The following is a 21,020-nucleotide window of genomic DNA, read 5'->3' as shown; positions in this document are numbered from 1 at the left end:
AATACTTTCCTGTATCAAAGTATGCATGATGGAGATATGAAAAGCTGTTCAGGACTGTGGAACAACTTGCTCAGCTGCAATATCTGTATTTATCATCACAACTTTAAAAGGGCTGTGTAATTGGCCACTGAATTGAGCCAGCTAATTCACACCTCAAGGTTATTCAGGAACAGAGCCAAAAAAACACTCACCTTGGAAGGGACCTTAGGGCACCTATAATCCAAACTTTCAAATCAAAACAAGGACAGTTGCTTCATTTATTTGCAAAGTTAGAGTGTTCAATCTCTGCCTTGGTTTGTATTTACATATTTGTAAATACATATTGTATTTACATATAGTTTTGTGGCTGCACACAGTAGTCACACAACTAAAAACACTCTTACTCTAAAAAATGTAAGAAGCTTAGTTATGGAGTGCAAGGCTGCAGCCATGAGCAGATTACACTGTAAATTCTGCAGCTACAAAACAGTTTATTTCTCAAACAACTAAAATACAGATTCATTTGCTTCTGAAAAGCATTCCCCCTTCTAAGCTTTAATATTTGCAAATTTTAATTACTTCCATAACTAAACACTACTAGAACAACTCATCTCCAGGATGCAAGCAGGATTTACTGCAAAATCTCTGCAAGCTGTTAATATCAAATGGCAGTTACATATTGTTTTACAAAACACAGAAAATATTTTGATACTTTCTAGCTGCTTTTGATTAAACACCTAAATTTATGAGAAAAAAAATTCTTAATGGAGTAAGAAAGTACCCCATGTTTCTGATGATCAATAACTGATAGGAAAGAACAGCTTGTCTACTTCAAGACTGTAGCCATTCACCTATGCAGCTGTTAATTAGAATGTGTCATGCTAATGTAGAATGGCTAAAGAAAGAAACACCCCTTTGATTCAGGCAGATACAAACCCAACAAAAGTGGGTGTTTCCTTGCTCCAGTCTATAGATAATGCTGGGTAAAAGTTCTTCACAGCATAAGGGATACTAATAATTATTTATACACTGAAAATGGCTAAAGTTCCAGAGTATCACAAAACAATGGGAGATGAACTATTTAAAGAAAGCATATCTGCTGCTGCCAAGGGGTGTTGCTGCAAGTGCCATTTGCTTTTCCGTATGCAAAACAAGAAATACAGTAGGTGATTAATGCATAAATACAGAATCATGAAGGCTGTTGTTAGTTTCCTATTATACAGATAACTGCAAACTAGCACATTAGGAAAAAAATTCACATTTCTGTGAACTTAGACTGGACAGGTAAGGAGTGATCCAAACCAAGTCACATTCCCTTTAGGTTCTTATATTAAAGTAAAACAAGGAAATGCATGTTAAAATACAAAAGGTAATCACCACAAGAAAGTAATTTCTTTTCTTTGGTTCTCTTTGTTCTGTAGCATTGGAACAAAGTGACTTTGATAAAGTCAGGGGATAGGAATTTCTTCGGTAAGGGAAAAAAGGAGCCAAGGAGGCAAAGTCTGCAATTTTCTGGACAAATCATTTAGGAAAAGAAAAAGTGGAAACCAAAACAGGCTATTTCATAATTCCTCCCTCCTCATTGCCTCTAAGACACAGAGATACTAGCTCATACATCTTTCTGACTGCAGGGAAAGTCTCCCTGCTATGGTAAACAACAGTTTGGAATTGATTTTTCCAGGCAGAGGCCCACAGCACCACTTCAAAGCATGGGTGCCCTCAGAGTTAGACAGAAATGCTGGAACTGATTAAAGCAGAGCTGAAGCACAGATGTTTTAGACAAACAGGTGACTCTGCCTTTCCTATTCTTGGGTTGCTGAGAAAAGTTTTCAGAAATATTTGACTCTGCTGAGGAACAAACGTACAGAGACAAGGATAAAAGGCTTTAAAAATCTGCACAAACATGCCTGGTCCAACACCTCATATGAAAACAAGATTTGTACAGATACTGAATGTAACTCAAATGTGACATGACGTTAGAAACTCTATTCTTGTATCCCAGCTCCCCTCAGAGCAAGGAAAAGGGGCAAACACAACAACTCTGGGTGTCTGGCCCAGTAAGGCAAGGGAGCTACAGACAATAAAGGAGCAAGCTTAATTTACCTGGGTACACCAGATAGATTGAGGACTTCTTTCCTCTCCCACAAAACACTATGATTAATAAGGTGAGGTATACCTCAGCAAGAACAAGCTGAGCATCCTTGAGATAATCTTTGCCACCAGCACTCTATGGTGAGTAATGCAAAGAAGCACTAGGGGAAGAAAGACCGAAGGAAAACTTAAATGACAAACTTATGTATTACTTTGAAAGAATTTGGATTGGACTACCTAAGGTAAGTTATCACAAAAGACATTGACATGAAAAGGGTAAGCATATTTTACATGAATACTTACACTAAAGAATTTAAGAAGTACAAGAACACAACCATATCCTACTTTTGACTCCCTAAATCTAAGTGTAAGAATAATTCTCAGGCTCTTCCTTTTAGAACCTTCTTATGTGATTTTTAAAACACTACAATCCATAGCTTGCTCTTCCTATGATTTAGGCTTCTTTTCAGCTGTGACTCAATTACCAGAGCTCCTCCACAGTTAGAAACCTTCTGATGTCCAAAGTGCCAAGCCTTCTTTAGGCTCACAAGAAAATAGCAAGATAAATATCCTTCATTTTGTCCAGCCTTTCACACTTGATTAGTTCTATTCCCTATAAATCATGAACTCATCTGCCTGATACCCATCCCAGTCAGACAAGCTTGGAGTGTACAAACACTGCACATACTGCAAAGCTTCATGCACACAAGCTAACAGATCAGTAGCAATAATAATCACACCTCTTACATGTGTTCATAATGCTCATGGCCATCTGAAGAAGAGAAAGCTCTTAAGGGAGATATAAACCCAAATGCCTTTTTTGTTCTAGGAAAATCCCAACCATTTAGTGTGTACGCCCAAGGCATAAATGTTTCCTAGAGCTCCCATGGGAACAGTGCGGCTTTGCATTAGTCTCAGTGGAGGCCCATGTTCATAGAGCATAACATAGACCTTGCACAATCCCACTGGAGCACTGGCATTCACTGTCCTAAACTAGAAATGTAAACATGAATGAAAAAAAGTAGAACTCGGTCACATGCCAGAGCTCTAGAGTTTGGGATTAAGGTTTCAGGGCTTCACCGTGTTTCCTTTTTTTTGGGGTGGCAGCCTTTATCAAGAGCTCAGCAGGGATCGTTTTGTATCTCTGAACCATCTGTTGGCCACTAAAATCCCAATTACACTTAGCTTTTTTCTTGCAGTAGGCAAGGAATTATGCACTACAAGAAGGCAATTGCAGTTTGAGTGAGTGACAGACCAGCAAATGTAAGGGTAGCTGCAGTCACCTCCTCCTGCTTTTATACTTCTACTACAAATGTAAACTCTCCTGAACTAGGCAGAAGCTACAGCACCTTGCTTACTTTAACTGTGTTACTGTCCTATAGACTTCTAAACAGGTATGAAATATTATTAAAAACATATATACATAAAATACATATAAAAATATATTCTGTATTTATTACAGAACATTTGTTCTATTGAACCTTGCAAAGGCCACATGTCCAGAATGCACAACCAGCCAGCTCTGCTGCCTGCTTTTCAGTGCCAAGGTGAAAATGCTGCACTGAAAGGCGCTAACTCCCTGTATCATGTTAGTTTGAGCCTGCTTCCTAAACAAGAACAGATGCTCATAGAATCAGATATGACTGAGCCTAAGTGTTTTCCGATATCATTTCCAGCTCCCATAGATGCTAAACATGAGATAAATCAACTTAAATCCAACTGACCTGACATCACTTGCAAGTAATTATCCCACTGTGAAACAGCTGATTGATTCTTCTTCTCCATTTCAAAATGGTAGTGTGAGCTACTGCAACATGCAATGAATGTCACAAAGCTGCTCGGCACAAAAATGACTCTCTATCCATAAAAAATAGCTGAATTTAGACAGCTAAATTTAGATTTAGAAGAAATTTCCTTCAAGTGGTTTCCAGTCTCCTGTAGACTACAGGATAGCTTTCACACATAAACCCCTTGCAATAGCGTGCATAGTAAATGTATTTCCAAGGTAATTGACTGTTTACTGCAAACTTGGTGATAAAACCACACGTTTTAGACCTCTCCCCTCTCCAAGTACAGTGCACCATGCAAAAGTAGGATCTAAATGTTTTACAAAATCAAGTTCTTTTGTAAAGACCTCAGGAGTTCCTCCACACACATTTGACAGATAATAAAACAAAGGCACTAGAAAATAAATTATATGTTCACTCAGTCAGGAATAGAGGCTTGGATGCCTGGCCTTAATCCACCAACTGAAAATTAATATAAATTAGAAAGGTCAAATTCCTAAACAAAACAAAAGTTAAGGAAGACTGTGTTTCTGTCAAGGAAGACTTAAGAGAAACTCATCCTTGTTTCTCAGAAACAAAGGAACAAAATCAAATTTTGCTTGCATAGCCAAGTGCTTTCTTTTTTTGCATTTCCTTTTTGAATCCAAAAATATTGGAGAAGAAATGAGCCGCTGAATAAACTGATATATTTCTCTGTCAAATCTTGTATTTTTATAATATTTTTTTTCCTTTTTTCTTTCCTACAACAAGTTTCTGGGTTTTGGTGTGAAATCAAATGGATACATGAATAATAACAACAGATTTCATGTTCTTTTGAATGGCAGGGAGTTTTAACTTAGGCTGGGCAGAAATTTGTGCATCATGATGGGATACAGGAAAAGGAACATGACATTTCTGAAGCAGGATGAGCCTTTAAAGCCATGGCTATAAAAGTAACCATGCCCCTACCTCTCTTCATGAGTACAAAGACTCTATCAGTCATTCTGTGTCCCCCCTGATCCTCTTTGTCCTCAATATTCTGTTCTTTAGGGCATGACAAAGAAGACAGCTTAGATTTTGTGCAATTTAAAACCTACAATTAGCAATACACAAGTTGAAGCCTTAAAAACAAACAAACAGAAAAAGATAAAATCTTACACCAGATTCAGACCTCACAAGAAGGTGTTTTATAATACTGTATTTTTAATTTGTTTTTAAAACCTCAATAGCCCATCAGATTGAATAACAATCCTGCAAAATGCATGGATTTATCAAAGCAGATGCTACTTTCACAATATATTTTGTTTGTAAATCTTTCCTTTGGTTTTTGTTTGAAGACTGAGTGTTTTGTTTAGGTTTTAGTTGTGGCTAACACTAAAAGGGTCTTCTGGCTTTTTTTTGGCCTGAGCTGACCACCACAAAAAAATCTGCTTAAAAGTACAGTTCTAAATGCATGCCACAGCTTTATAGAGCAGTAATGAAGAAAAAAAATCTACTTTATTAGGCCTGTTTGCATTATGAAAAGATGTTTAATATAATAACACTTCAAGATACATACAACAATAAAGAAGAACTGGCCATACTGGTCACTATAAGGTGCTCAAAATCTGGTTAACTTTCACTGCTATTTTCTGGTTCCAAACTTTATGTCCAGCTGCCATTTGCTACCTAACAAATCCTTTTGTGAGTCGTACCAGCGCAGTTCCAGCCCTCCTGCCTTACAACAGAACACATCTGAAAGGTGCCACATTGAACCAGTGCAATTCCAGTGGAGGGTACCTGTAGGTGACTGTCAACACACTGTAACCTGGACAGGCTGAGACAGCTCCTGTCCTGCTGCACCTCAGGGTGAACTCTGCCATTTTTGCAGACATTGCTAAGCAGCATGAAAGTTTTAGCTTTTTCCTTTTTTCCCCTAATGGAATAAAGCTTGTCTGTTCATCCTTGAACACTGAATCACTTTTGGAAGTGTAATTAATCAGGTGCAAGAAACACAGAGAAAATCAGGTTTTAGTCATGCAACTGCTCATGAATTCATTTAAGTGAATTTATGGGCATCTTGTCCTCTATGATATTTAATGAGTTCAACAAATTCATTGCAGTAGACGTTTGGTGAGACATAATGTTATAAAAACATTTCATCCCTGATTTACACAAAAGGGGTGAAAACCGAGGCAGGCATTTTATACCATTATTGATTTTCCACAAATATACATAGATGCGTGCGTGATACACAATATAAACAAAACTGTTCAAACACTTTCCAAAACTGAAACTCAATCAGCAGAAATGCCACTTACTGTCCTCAACAGAGCAGCAGGGAAAATGCTGCCCTGTTCTTCTTCTCATGACTCTGGCCTATTTCTCTAAATTACAGGGCCAAACCTCTGCAATAAACAAGCATCACTATTAACCCCTTGTGCCAGCTGTCTTTACTTTGCTCACACAGGGGCTCAGTGCCCCATGCTATGTAATTCAAATAAAGCACATGATTTGAAAGAACAAGAGGGAATAATTTCAGCAGATTACTCTGAGTTGCAACTGATCCTGCCTCAGTCCTACCCAAAAACTGTGTTTGATTTCAGTTTCCTCTCACAATCTCTCAGGCTCTCTGATTAACAGCAACATTTTATCTGCAGGTAGCATGTCTTCAGAATTTACAGCTGAAGATACTAACTTTGAAAAAAAGAAGGTTCAAGAATATTGTTATACTCTGACCATGTAAATTTGTGTCTCAAGAAACACCAAAAAATTCTAAACTGAATGGAACAGGTTTAGGAGACTAGTATGTGAAATAGATACATTTTGTGAATGACAAAATTTCAGTATAGAGTATGGCATGTTGAAAATGTTCCTGTGCTGAAGTGTGCTGTTTATCCTCAGTTCTAAGACATAAAGAATTTGCACAGCTTCTGCACACTTTAAAATATTCTGAGCCATGTATGGTGAGAACTTCAGTGTTTTCTCACACCTATGCTATGTAAATTCTGACCTCCTTGGAAATGTAAGCCCTGTACATCTAGCCAGCTCAGAGACTGGTCTCAGAGGACTCATTTTGTTTTCTTTTAACAGAAACTAGAAAACTACAAAAATGCTACAAAAATGTAACTACTAGAAAACTACAAAAACTACATAGAAACTACACAAATGTACAAGAAATTACTTCTGGGAAGGCATGAAGCCTGCATGCTTCAGCCTTAATCATCCTGTCTTTAGCCATAAACTGCCAACTCCACCATTTCAGTGACTTCTTGCTGTTGGTTTGTTGCTGGGAATGTTAGAGAACCCTGGTACTGAGCAAGGTTTCACTAGACACAAAGTGAAAAGGGAAAAAAAGTTCTTTCTTGTACTCATCTAGTCAGAACACGGAAGTCTTAATAAGCTCAGCTTGGGTCTGTCTTGTATTTTGAGTTGCCATCAACTCTTCCACAACACGGATTCATGAGTAGTTTTGTCTCTTTTCTAAGCTCTCCTAGACAGGTATGAACAGACCTCAACATGATCATGACAATGCTGTTCCTATCAAAATTAATCCTGGTATAGGATCTGCAATGGTGTTCCCAAGCTGACCTGAGAGGGAGCCAGGCAGAACAGCTGGAACAGCATCAACACCTCCTCTCCAGCAACAGCCAAGCATTGTTTAATTGCAGGCAATCTTAACATGACATACTGGGGACCCAGAAATGGAAATAGAGTCATAGAATCATAAAGGTTGGAAAAGAGCTTTAAGTTCAAACATTAAAGTCCTCATTTATTCCAATTTCCTGTGCATTCACTTAACATGCAGCCAATAGTTGTACCTCCAGTAGGATCAGTTCCTAGGAAACTGAGTTTACCCAGTCACATCCTATCATGAATTTAATTGACTGTTTATCAAACTAAAAGGACCATAAAAAGACCCAAAGAAGTTAAACTAAATAAACCACTCACGGGGCGGGGGGGGGGGGGGGGGGGGGGGGGGCAGAAAGGCTACAGAAGATACAAGAATGCTTTGTGATTTTCTGCAGCTTTCTCAGCATTGCTTAGCAAATTAAGTAGTTAACACAGAATGTCATTCAGAACTATCTTTAGTCCTTCTTAGTGTTTTAGCACATTATAACAATTAATCATCTTTTATTAATTCATGGTCATTCAAAGATGACCTAAGAACAGTCACATTGTACTGGGTACTGCTAACTCATCTTTTATATCAACATTTACACTATTATTCTACTTAGTACTACACATCCATACTACACAGAGAATTTTACAAGTGTATTGAGACCTTGATTTTGGAAAAAAAAAAAATACAGGCCTGAAGGGAATATGAGCATGTGCAGTATTCTCTAGACCATAGAGGTAAATATGTGCATAATTCTTTGCATAGGATCTACAGCTGCACAGTCATTCTTACAGAAGAGAAATAATATTAGAATTAGATTTAATAGTGAAACTTCACTGTAAGGTATGCAGCTAAATAGTTCAGGTCTGCCTCCCCATTCTGTCCAGGCTTAGAGCTGTCCTCTATACCTCATTTTCATTCAATATTTTTTCCAGGATACATTGAAAGGGCAATTCAAAACCTGCTCTGACCTAACACACACAGGCATTTTTCATAAATGAATCTATGGTCGCAACCAGCTCTCCCTCAGAGGAGGCAGACTAAAAACAATGTCTAAAACCAACAAGCAGAACACTTTTATAAAGTGTTTCTTTTCCAGCACTAGTTTTCTTCCTATTACTTTGCATGCAATTTTTACAGTATACTCATCACAGCCTAATGCAAACATTTCACAAACACATAACATGTCCTAGTAGTCCCCTTATTTTACAGAATATTTTCCTTTTTATTAAGCTTGCTTTCATCAGTAATTAGGTGGCCTTAGATGCCTTACCAGGGATAGGATAGTCTGACAGCGAAGTTTTACATTTTGTCCAGGTGACACACTTGTAATTGTTCTCAGGTCTTCCTGGGGAGAGCTGCAAATCTGGGGAGCACTGCTCAACAAATGCGGTCTGTCGAAGTTTCACCTCTGTCCCAGTGGAAGACAGCTGTCAAAGGAGTTAAAGACAGGCAGGGTTAAGGAAGCCTTAGCTGCTCCGAGTTGGGTCACTTAGCTCATTTTGGGACTGTTTGCTCCATTTTACCATGCTCCAGGTCAAAAGAGCACAGATACCAAGTGGTCCATTTTCTCTCATTAGAGTAGCTGGTGTTTTTTTAAACCCTCTGCAGCTTTTCCTAGGTCAGTCCTTTCATGCACTGCCATAGTCTATCAGATTAAAAAAGCCTGGAGATCACTATGATGCCTTGTGATAGGCAGATACCTGTCAGTGGCAGAGAACATTTCTCTTGCTATGGGCCTTTAGGTATAGAGAACTTTTCAAAAGGCAAGAAATACATTATTCCTTAAATGTGCCATTAGACAAGTTTAAGGAGTCCACATCCTGGATCTTCTTTTGGCACAGACTTGAAGGCTTATGTGAAAAGGACTACTCCTGATCTGGAGAAATAAACTTTCTGAGGAGAGGTAAATTAAAACCACCAAAACATCAGTGTTGAAGTAATCAGGAGTAGAAATTTAAGGGAGGAAATCAATAAAATCTTATCAGCTGCATATCCATCAGGAGAGGGTACATTAGAAAGATGTATTGCTGTCCACTCTTTAGGAATAATACTGACACTTCAATTTCTACCAAACTCATGAAATTACAAGAGCTGTTTACCAACCTACCTGCCAACTATACATTTCCATCTTTCTCTTCTGCCTTGCTGTCCTGAACAACTGTAGCAGGTCTCATAATCTATAGAGCAGGGGAGGGAGGACAAGGGCAATCAACAGCCTTGCAGCTTCTCCCATTTACTCATTCTACAGGACGCTTAAATGCCACTTGCATGGACGACCTGGCCAAGTACACCCTTCAGACCACCACAGGGCATATTTACCTCCAGGTGTCCATAGGTTCCTACAAAGGCTTGTACTATGTGCCACATCTGATTTAGGATACAAACTTCAAAAGGAGCAAACAGTTGTTTGAGGCCTTTAAGACACCCTTACATGATAGTGGAAAACAGGATTTGTAAATTCAAGAGCCTCCACATCTTCAAAAAACAGTATCAATGATCATACTCTGCTTTCTACACTGGCATGCACGAGTAAGGCCTGTGTCACAAACCACTGTGCAAAGTCAAGAGTAGAAGATCAATAACCTTTCCTTTCTGTTTTTTTCCCTTACAAGTGACTTTATCACTATTTTGAGTTAGATTTTAATATTCCTGATAACAGCAATATAAAAAACACTGCAGAGGAAGATACCAGTAAATTATCCAATCTATATTCCTGCCCGACAGCAGGATCAACTGTAATTATTTCTGACAGATATTTTCATAACTTGTTCTTCACAATGTAACATGTCCTTGCAATTTACATTACAGTCAGTGGAGAATTCCTGTTTACAAAGAATAAAACCCATAGCATCAGAAGAACAGTGCTCAACAGTATGCAAGGCTCACAAAGATATGCAAGAATTCACAGCAAATTTATACACCAATTTAATTGCTGGTAGAAAGGTTAATCAGGGTTTATGACCACTTCCATGATGTTTTCCTCCAGAAAGTCTGAGAGTTTTATCTATTAATCAAGAGCCTGTGTGTTTAGTATACTCTTGTGTCAGTTGCTTTACACATGCCAAATATCATCTAAAACAGCCGCTGCATTTGAATTACCATAATCTGATGAAACTGGTCTAATCAGCCTGACCAGAAGAGCTCAATGAAGTTTTATCATTTGCCTCTGTTTCTTTTACAGTGTGTATTATTATAATTGGAGCTCTGTATTATCCAAACAATGCCCAAAAGCTGCTCAATTAAAATGGTGGTGGTTGACTTTAAATAGAAGTTCCTACCCCAAAGATACACCAAAAGACAAATAAATTCATATTTGTGGGTTACTATTCTGACATTATTGCAGAACAACCTAGCCTGTAAGTTGTAAAATGGCCCACTCTTCTATGAGACATACATCCATCTACAGTATAGTAGAACAGACTTTCTCCCAAATTAACAATCATGTACTATCAATCAAACTATTTTACTGGGTTGAAGAAATGGTATAAGGTCTGGACTAATCTTAACATTTCAATGAAGTTTAGAAATTAAGCCCATCTCATTTAGTAAAATTGTCTTCAGACATAAAGAGCCAGGCAGCATTTGCTGTCAAACAGATGTCTGAAAGTGAAACTCTGAGCACATAGTGCAATGTTTGGGATTTTGGGGGGTTGGGGTTTTTTGGTACACAGAACTTACTTGCAATCCTTGAATGGTTAGAGAAGATCATCAGTAATCTTTTTCTAGTCTAGCCAGCATCTGCTGTTCAAGAGCTAATCACTCCTGCATAACATTCAACGGTGACATAAAAAAAGATCTCGAGCCTATTGTTAAGCAGGATGCAGTTTATCAGTCCATATGCTGAAAGAGATGTACAAATGAAATTCACAGCAGCAGCAATAATGAATTGGATGTTTAAAAAGCAAGATGGATGCCTCTAATTCTCAACCAGAAAGGCACATGTAACCAGTCACAGAAAGATGCTTCCATTTCCAAGACCTTATAGTGCATTCATGCCGAGTCCCAGCTGCATTTCAATGAAGATAAAAATAAAATGACTTGTACACTACACCAGCTTCACAGCAGAAGCACTTCCATGCCTGGAAATGGAAGAGACAACTCCTGAAGCAGAACTTCTCAAAGACATACAGAGTCAGCAGGGCACAAAGCAGCTGTTGCTGCTGACAGGATGGAAATTGAATGTGCAGGAATTCTGCAAGGAGTTGGAAGAGGACAAGGGAAAAAAGGAGAAAAGGTATGTGGCCTATGCAAGTCCACAAAATTTATCACAATTCTTCCTTAGATAAATTTCAAGGTTCTAATGGGAAGGCCATCACTACCAGCAAAAAAGCAGAGTTCTGTAGCAATTATAAATAATCCTCAGCAAAAGAAATGTTTAATTATTTGCTTAAATCCATAGCACGGTGTAGCCCTTCCAACTTCAGGTGTGTACTGAACTCCAAAGGACATGAAACACTGCCCAGCATGACCAGCCTTTGGTCACTTCTCCTGTGTCTATTACAGCTATTGCTGACAAGTCTTACCATGGTATCACAAAGCCCAATGGTATTTGCTGCTTTTCTCAAAGCTTCAGATTAAGAATTTTATCTTTCATTTAAAAGATGTTTCTCTCCCTCATAGTTGCAGAAAGACAATAAAGAACATATTCAATAGCCTCAGAAGGTCAAAACAGAAAGATCATACAAAGATTTTTCATTTAGAAACAAAATGATCCACTAATCTCTTGTGACTTCAATTCATGATTTCTCAGTACATGGAGACAAAAATCACACTTTGCAAATGAAAGGCAGACCTAGGCATGAGCTTATTTAACCAAAGTGTAACCATAAATTCAAATAGTTTCTATTCATGAAAAGATGACTTCCTCTAACACCAGTCTTTAAAGGAAACTCTAGCAGTTCCTGCAGAGGGAGGAAAAGCAGGTTGATTGGTGACTGGTGTCGCCCACTCGCACTAATGAAGGCTGAATCACCATACAAGAGTTGAGAGTCCAAGCACAGGTATGCCAGCAGGGTGGACAATTCATCTGCTGAGAGAAATTACCACTGACATAAAATTCTGCAGCATTAACTAAGGGTCATCTTGGTGTAATGCAGAGCCAAAACACAGACAATATCTCATCTATGCTGTGACCATGAGCACTGCACAGCAAACATTTTTTACAATCTTGTCAGCGTATAAATCTACTGCAACCCTTATGAATACATACAAGACAAGTACATGTGTTTGGGGGTTTTGTGCTACTGAAATCTCCTTGGCTTAATTTGAGAAAAAACTGCACACGTGAAGGAGCAACTGCAGGGCACTGTCTTACAGGAGAGGATTTTATTCACCAGAAATTGCCCCAGTGTATCAGAGACACTCTGTAGCCAGAGATTTCAATGTATGTGTTTTTATGCAAACATGACCACATGACACAGAACACCGAAGAAGTGCAAAGAGAAGACCAGCGTAAAAAGTGTAAACCATTTTCATTATTACGAACTGACATCCAGTTTCTCTAGACAACCTTTCAGTTGATGTCACAACAACTTACTAGAATACAACTTGTACACTACCCATCTAATTGTCTTCCCAAATGCTGGCCCAAGTCAAGTATCCAAGTGGCTACTGATGTAAAAGTTGATGACCAGAATGACTGCTAAATATTTATGCATGAAACATAGAATCCTTGAATAGTTTGGGTTGTAGGGAACCTCTAAAAATCATCTAGTCCATTCCCCCTGCTCTGGGCCAGGACATCTTTCATTAAGTCAGGTTGCTCAAATTCCCATCTTAGAACAGCCTAGGTACACTTCATTTGAGCCACAGTTCAACATGAAGACAGGCTGCCTTTCACAAAGATGGTCTTAATGATGTGTTGAGTTTGTCTTTACACTGTCCTTTTCTACTGAGATTACACAGGAGCTTTCTCTGTACAGTGGGTATTTTCCAATGCCTCTGAGTGCAAAATCCCAGTGCCTAAAGGAACAGTAGTTATGTTTTGAACTGGAGTAGCAAGACAGACAAAAGAATCCCTTAGTAGCCAACATATTTCTCATCAGCCAAGGCACGTGGGTGGAAAACAAAGCAGTGGGTCCAACCACACAGATTGAACTATAAATATATGCAAAAACTTAACACCACTGAGAGAAATAATTGTTTCACTTTTATTCACTCATTATTGTTTCACTGTTTAATTATGATTTCTTTTCCTCATTGCACTATAGGTATGAATCCATGCTGCCACATTTGCACCTATTATCTCTCATGTGTACAATAATGTAAACCCACAGCACAAAGCTGCTTCTAATAAATCCAAATCAATCACTGCTCACTGAGGAAACACTGAATGGCACTTACTTAAGATGAAGACTGGAACAGTTTTAACAACCTATAGCTGGGGCAGGCGGGCAAAAGGAAGAGAGATAAAAAGAGAGAGAGATGGACTCTTTTTTGCTTTCTTTCTATGGCATTGGCTAAACCAGCCTATTTTGAAACACACTGCCATGAAGCAGTTAGATACTTCTATCACTGTGCAAAGTTTCACAGTACAATTCTTTTTGTCACAATCATTACATCTGGCAAAATTAATGCAAAGTGGGTGTCAGATATAATGCTGAATTGCTCTGACCTAGAGAAACTATGAAGCACCTGGTGGTGCAGGTTTATACAAGAGTTATTAAGAATAAAGATTGGACAAAATGTTTGGAAGCTATTCTTGACAACATCAATGGGTCATGTCTATAAACCAGTACAAGATTTGAATGCACTAAAAATAGAGCTGTAAAAGCACATTAAAGATTGCATTTGGTTTGATTTCCAAGAGGCAATCACACACCTCAGTTTTGGGCTGAGAATATGTGCTTTTGGACAGACAAGTCTTTCTTTTAAAAATATTTGATCACTTTTCACCAAGGAGCAAAAAAAAGGGAAACTAGGGTGGAGAGGTTAATTTCCAAAAAAAATTGTATTTTGCTACATTTTTTCTTTGGTTGGTTTGTTGGAGTTTTTTAAACGAACTTAAAACAAATAGCATAAACCTTGGATTCCTACATGTGCTTTTGAAAAGAACGGCCCGACAGACTGAAGGACCTCACCAGAAGTGAGGGCAGAAAAAAAGAATTATTTTTGGTACTGCCTGTCAGCTTCAGAGGGAAGGAAGGAAACCAAGGTCTAAGTACAAAGGACTTAGTATCAGAAAAAATATACATAATCAAAAAATTTGAAATAGCTTTGGTGTTCAAGGTGCCTGAAGTCCTATAGGTGAGCACATGTCATTGTCACAGCATAGCATAAGGCGTGAGGCTGACAAAACTTTCTAAGGTTTCCTGTACTCCCACACCTGCAAGGCATGCAAATATCTGCTGAGGAAGGAACAGGTTTCCTTTCTGAGTACCAAAATTCACTCTGCTCCACTAATGAGCCCCTCCTTATGGGCCTGCAGCTGTATTCAGTCCTAATGATATACCACATTTAGTACGGGCCACTGTGTCTTTGCACTTCAGGAACATCTCCCCTTATATATATATAGATCCTGTAAGTGTCAGAAGTCATAAGTATACAACCTGGGATAAGCTACATTTCTCTCCAGTTCCTTCAATTTTTTTTCTCTTACAACAATCACAGTCCAATCAGCAATGGTCTTATCTTGGAGGAAAACCTCTGTTTAAGTACCTTGACTGTACTGAGATTCCTTCATTTCTCTTCATGCTAAATGAGTTATGAACAGGCAAACTATTCCCCAACAGTCAGCATCATGTAGGAAAATACTATGAAAATACCTGCTTCTTCAAGAAAGATGATGCCTTAAGGAGAGAGAGCCGTCTGATGTATTTAATTACAAATGTGAATGAGGCTTTAGATCATGAAAACACCATGCTAATGCCCTGTTTCTCATTTAATGGCAACTCTAACTCAATGTCTACCACTGTGACAGACTACAGAAATGCCACCCCACAGGCCATTAGGTTTCACTGCTAAACAGACAGATATTGTGTCTACTTACAGCACCCAGAGTTCTCTTACATCCTTCACCTGAAAACATTTCAGCTCACATGTGCCCACATGCTGATTTCTTGTCTCTCCTGAAACCCATAGCAGCACAAAGCAGCAGCACTACTTGCCAGCAATGCAACATCTGGGATTCCCATGGCTGGCAAAATGTGCCACAAATTCTAAGTGTAATTCATGTAAAGAAAAGGTCAGGTGTGTACAGATTCATTAACATGCAGCAGTCCTCGCAAGCATGCGTCTTTGCATAGCTACTCAAATTTCTGTAACTGTGACAAGTGTATGCAATCCCATCTTTGATTCCATTGACCTTCTGTGAAGTGCTCTTCATCACTGGTTTTCAGATGAGGTATATTCAAGGAGCTCACAGAATGAACAGTCAAGAGATACTGATGTCTTTGTAAGAACCTCCAACACCCAGTTATCACCAGCTGCAGATAGGGCAGGCTATAAATGACAGCATTCAGAGACTGGACTCATATGCAGGTGCTCCCTGAAGTTCAGAGGCACCAGCTCTGGAATACCATCAGTCTCGGCAACATGGAGATGGTAAGCTGAAAAACATATCCATTAAATTCTCATTTCTTTACCTACTGTGCAAAATCAAGTATAAGGAGATCTATAGGCAGGCTGGAATAACTACAGTAACTGGCTCAATGGCCTTTCCATAAATAAACATACTAGAAAGGCACTCTGAAAATTTACTGAGGTGCACAGGAAGAATTCAGTTAGCATTTTTCTCAAATTTGAAGGGCTAGTTATTTTAATACCTTTCCTGGATTTACAGCTACTTCTCTATATTTACTGCTAGATCACTCACGCTGAACTTGAACCTACAGCTTTTCTACATCCTCTACAATGCAATGAAGCACATCAAATGGCAAGATATTCAAAAACCTCTCTGACAGAGAGCAAGCATGGTCTGTGTCCGGCATCACTTTGTATTGTCAGATATGCGCATTCTTGATGCATTAGTGCTCATCAAAAAGTTCAAAACAAAACAACCCCCTTCATTAAAATCCTGTCTGAAAACTGCCAGTATTATTATGTCCAATGTATATGTCACACTGGAGGACATTGTGAAGATTAGAGACAGATAATAAGGACATGAGAGCCAACCCCCTTTGAAAAGGACAGTCTTTGATGGCTTGGTTCTTTTTTTTTTTTGTTTTGTACAGGACCTGGACATGAAATCCAAATGCCTTCAGGTCTCTGAGGACAGCAAATTTTTGTTATGAATCCCATGTCTAAAGTCAGGTCTCACACTACCTGTTGCAATATTGAAAGCAAGCTTCACTCCCACAATAGGTTTAGCATTCCCGCATTAAATTATGAGAAATTTCAGAGTGCTGACAGTTCAGCTTTGAAAAAGCCATCCTGAACACTGCTAATAAATCATGGAATCACAGAATATCCTGATGTGGAAGTGACCCATAAGGATCATCACAAGTTCAACTCCTAAAATAGCTATGGTAGCATGCAGCAGGAGCAGCACCAGCTGGGCATCAACTCATTTTTTTGTGCAGTTCACAGAGAGTTCCACACTGCTGGGACTTTACTCTTCCCAGCACCCAAACTGGCTGATTTAGGGCCAATTGCACATGCCCTATAAATCTGCACTGGCTACAGTGTAAACATACAATGAACAAGAACTAAATAAAGGAAATAGCCAGTTCAGTACTCTGCCTAAAGTTTGTAGATACTTCACAATAATATGGATAAACAGTTTACATATCTGCCAGTCGTGTAAAAAAAGGGAAAAGACAAATATTAAGAGTATTAAATACTAAAAAATAGTAAAAGAAAAAATAATTTAAAATAGGCAAAGTAAGATCAACAAAATCAATGTACCTACATATTTTGAAAATTAAATGGTATCTGCAATGAATAGGCATAGAAGGAAATGGGGGAAAAGGCAGATCATTGTTTTAATATTTTGCTCTTATCAACACAAAACAAGCTTATCTAGTCAACAGAAATAGACAGTAATGCTGCAACATTAAAAGATTAATTATCTAATTAGACCAAACATTAGTTAATATTAGATAAAATATTTGCACAATCAAAAGTACTGGATAGAATCAGTATAGATACAAATGTACCTGTTAGGCAACATTTATTTTCCATCAAAAAAACCCCAAACACTGTAAAGCAAGACCAGCACAACAACTGAGTCTGAAAAGAATGCAACTAAACATGGACAAAAGGAATCAGTAGAAGTACAAGGCTGCTCCCAACTCCAAAAGCAAAAGGCTCTACAATTACTTCAGGTTTTTATAGAGTCTACAGTTCAGAATGTTTAGTAAAGAAAGTACAAAATGTGTCACCATGAAATTAAGTTTTCAAACACAGAGCCAAATAGTACTAAATAAAAGGCAAGAAATTTATATCCACAGTTTCAGCATGGAGAAGATACAGAATTTCTCCCAAAAGGGATTCACACTCAGAAAAAATTAGCTAGCAGTGGCTCAAAATAAGATAAATCTTCATGTACAGATACTGACAGCAATTGCTGACCCCTATTTCCTGAAAATCAGTGGCATCTTGTCTTTGGATTACATTATTTATAAAAACCACAAGATTTCTTACTCTCATAACAGAGAAGCTTTCTATGATTGATATAGATGTTTCAGTCTTAGGCGTAATTTTTTTGTGCCAGTTCAGTAACTTCATTTCTGATTATACAACACATATGCAATCTCAAAAAAATTACTGCAGTTGACATTTTGTCTGGTAGTGAGTTATTGTAGTCAATAGATATCTTTCCACTGATTTCACTGGGCTTTGGATTATTCCATTAAAAGGTGTTCTGCTTTGCAATAAAGGTCTCATATTTATAGCACCAACCTAATAGCTTTTGGTTATATTTTACAGTCCAGATTCAGAAAAGTAATTAGTCTGGACCATTCTACTTCCCTGATGGATATGCTGAAGTACTTTGTATAACAAATCCAAGATATCAAACCGAAAACTGCTTAACTGATAAACTGAAATTTAAGCTAAAGCATCCTTATTTCACTACCTCAAAAACATTGTTGTTTTAAGAGGAACTTGTCACCCCTTAAATATTACATAAGATCCAAGACCAACCAATATATTTTAGTCAAAGCTGTGGAAGACGAAGCAAAAGTAAAACATATTAGAAACTTCTGGTTATTAACATGTTAACATAAATCAGTGTGGCATTACTGAGTGAGCTGCAGTGCTAGGTCATTGTCCCAGTTAATCACCAGAGGAAAGAAGGAATGCCATAGAGGAATGGAAAATGTTTTTCAACCCTGGCACTCGCCATTGCTCTTGTGATACTGTGAATAGATGGAGATTGAGTCCTACTGCTGTGGAAGCAGCCAGCATGCTCCTCTAGGCACAAGAGCAATGGCAAAGGCACCTGGTGAGCCTCTGTCCTCCTGCACTGATTGTAAGCGGCTGCTGAAAACAGGTAGCTAGAGGTCATATTTTTATGGTGAACTATTTGTTATTTGCTTATTTATTTCTTCTAGGCCCTTAACTGTCATGTCATGATCTCATGTTTCATTAACTATATATACTCACGATAAAGTCATATAATGAAATATGTAATACAGTCTTACTAAGTATAATTATATACACCTTTATATTTATATAGACCTTTGACAATGTCACATATTTAGATTATTATGCTTTATTTAATTTTTCTTTCACCAGAGTTCTGGAGTTTAAAATGCAAAATAAAACAGTTTAAAACAATTACTGAAAGCAGATGCTGCACAGCAGCCATGAGATTATAAGAAATAGCAGCATATCCAGCTGCCTGGAATGTCCCCAAACCAAGACCCTAAGTTAGGTTCACCAAGCAGGTTTTTACTGCTGGACATGTGAAGCAAAGCCCAATTTCACATCACTGACCTAGCATCTCCAAAAAAGCCCTAAGCCACCACAAAAAAATTGCATACAAGTTAGATAAAAATGTCTGTCACAGATAATTTTCAAAGTTGCATTTCTAAGCCATTTTTGCAGTCTCAAAGGAATCCTAAGTTTTTTCTTTAATGATTTGAGAGTCTAATAATGTAACTAGGCACAGTTAAATACTAGGTCAGCCTCTTGCTGCCAGTGTCTGCATGAAACATAGGTGGAGAAATGTGAATGAATAATAGTGCTTCCTGAAGATGTGTCTCCTCTTCCACCCTTTGAAAAGTTAATTTGCATAAGAAAAGCAGCAGGATATCCAAAAGCTGAAATATCAAAGTGAACTTATTGGCTCACATTTCATTTAGCTTTGGTCATAATTCTGGTCTCCTCTCAGTTCATTTCACTGTCTGACTCTCATCTCTCCTTGATGTAGTTACCTTTACCAGTTTATGATCAGTGGCAGCACATGAAGACTGACTGACATGGAAGCTGCTTTTGTAGATGTGCTTGACCTTATACATGCTCAAAAAGATTTAATTCTCACATTCTTACTACTTAGAACAATGAGTGAGTTTTGGACATAATTAAAAGCAAAGCACTACAGAGCAAGACTGCATTTCCATGTAGTTGCTCTTTGTTTGAGGGCCTAAGTCAGTACACGAACTGTCTTAGAACTCACAAGTCACAAACATAGAATGGTTTGGGTTGGGAGGGACCTTAAAGTTTGTCTTGTTCTGACCCCCCAGCCATGGGCAGGGATACCTTTCACCAAACCAGGTGTTCAGAGCCCCATGCAGCCTGGCCTTGAACACTTCCAGGCTTGGGGCAGCCACAGCTTCCCCAAGCAGCCTCTTCTGGTGTCTCTCCAATGTCACATCCTGCACCTCATCCCATTTCCCCATCCAATTCTCATCCACAAATGACTTGCAGGCAGGCAAGACATTATGAAATTAGTGTTGGTTACTATTTACCCCATTACCTGCCAAACATTTCCAAAGGCCATCCCACCACATTTAACTGTGCCACTTGGGTAGGACCTCTCCATATGTACCAATGTAACCAAGATCAGAAGAAATTAAGGCATGAAGGACAAGACTGCCAACTGTAAGGCTATAATCAGATTGTTTTCTTTAGCCAAGAATTTTATTTTAGATTGCATTCAGTAAAAAAGGCAGGTCAGTCAAAAATATATCTGGTTGACCTAGAAACCATGCACCACAATCAGTTATTTTTACCTCTCTTTCCATGGGTTTATGTTTCTGGACAAAACTTAACTCATAAGTGTTCTTACAGTTGACATATTTAGACAAAAATCCCTATGTATGAAAAATTCAATGGGCAGTGTTTATAGCATTTGCAGCATCTGTTACCTCAATGTACCTAAAGATGCATTTTCACTAGCTTTACAGAAAAAAAAAAAAAGCTTTTCATTTTCAGTTTAGAAATCACAGGTTACAATGATTGACGAGAGTTCTGTCTCAGTAATTCCAGTTGGCTTCTCCATCAGCACAACACAACATGACAGCTTTCACAATGCATCACCTCCCTTAAATATAAATGCTATCTTTCTGAAGTACTGCCAAGAAGTTTGGCACAGTTGCCAGCCTGGATTACAAGCAGAAGACCACTACAGCAGTGACTTGCTCAGAACAGAATGCTTTTTGGGTAAATACATCCATTCTTTTGCAAAAATCAAAGAC

The 21,020-nt window shown here is 38.3% G+C and overlaps 1 protein-coding gene across 9 annotated transcripts in view; it reads right to left on the bottom strand.

Moving 5' to 3' along the window:
• Nucleotides 1–21,020, bottom strand: part of MAPK10 (mitogen-activated protein kinase 10) — a 141,047-nt gene that overhangs the window by 81,839 nt on the left and 38,188 nt on the right. For 7 of the 9 annotated variants that reach the window (XM_068187709.1, XM_068187708.1, XM_068187713.1 and 4 more), the window contains one exon: nt 8,711–8,867. The exons of 1 other annotated variant lie outside the window; for it this stretch is intronic. The gene's annotated coding sequence lies outside the window, so the exon portion shown is untranslated. Of the gene's footprint in view, nt 1–8,710; nt 8,868–8,963; nt 9,110–21,020 lie in introns of those variants that run through there. One more of the 9 variants, XM_068187711.1, reaches the window with a different exon arrangement.

This window comes from Anomalospiza imberbis, chromosome 4, assembly GCF_031753505.1.
Source record: "Anomalospiza imberbis isolate Cuckoo-Finch-1a 21T00152 chromosome 4, ASM3175350v1, whole genome shotgun sequence".
Lineage (NCBI taxonomy): Eukaryota > Metazoa > Chordata > Aves > Passeriformes > Viduidae > Anomalospiza > Anomalospiza imberbis.
The sequence above is the reverse complement of the archived record's forward strand: the minus strand, read 5'-3'. Positions and strand labels throughout refer to the sequence as shown.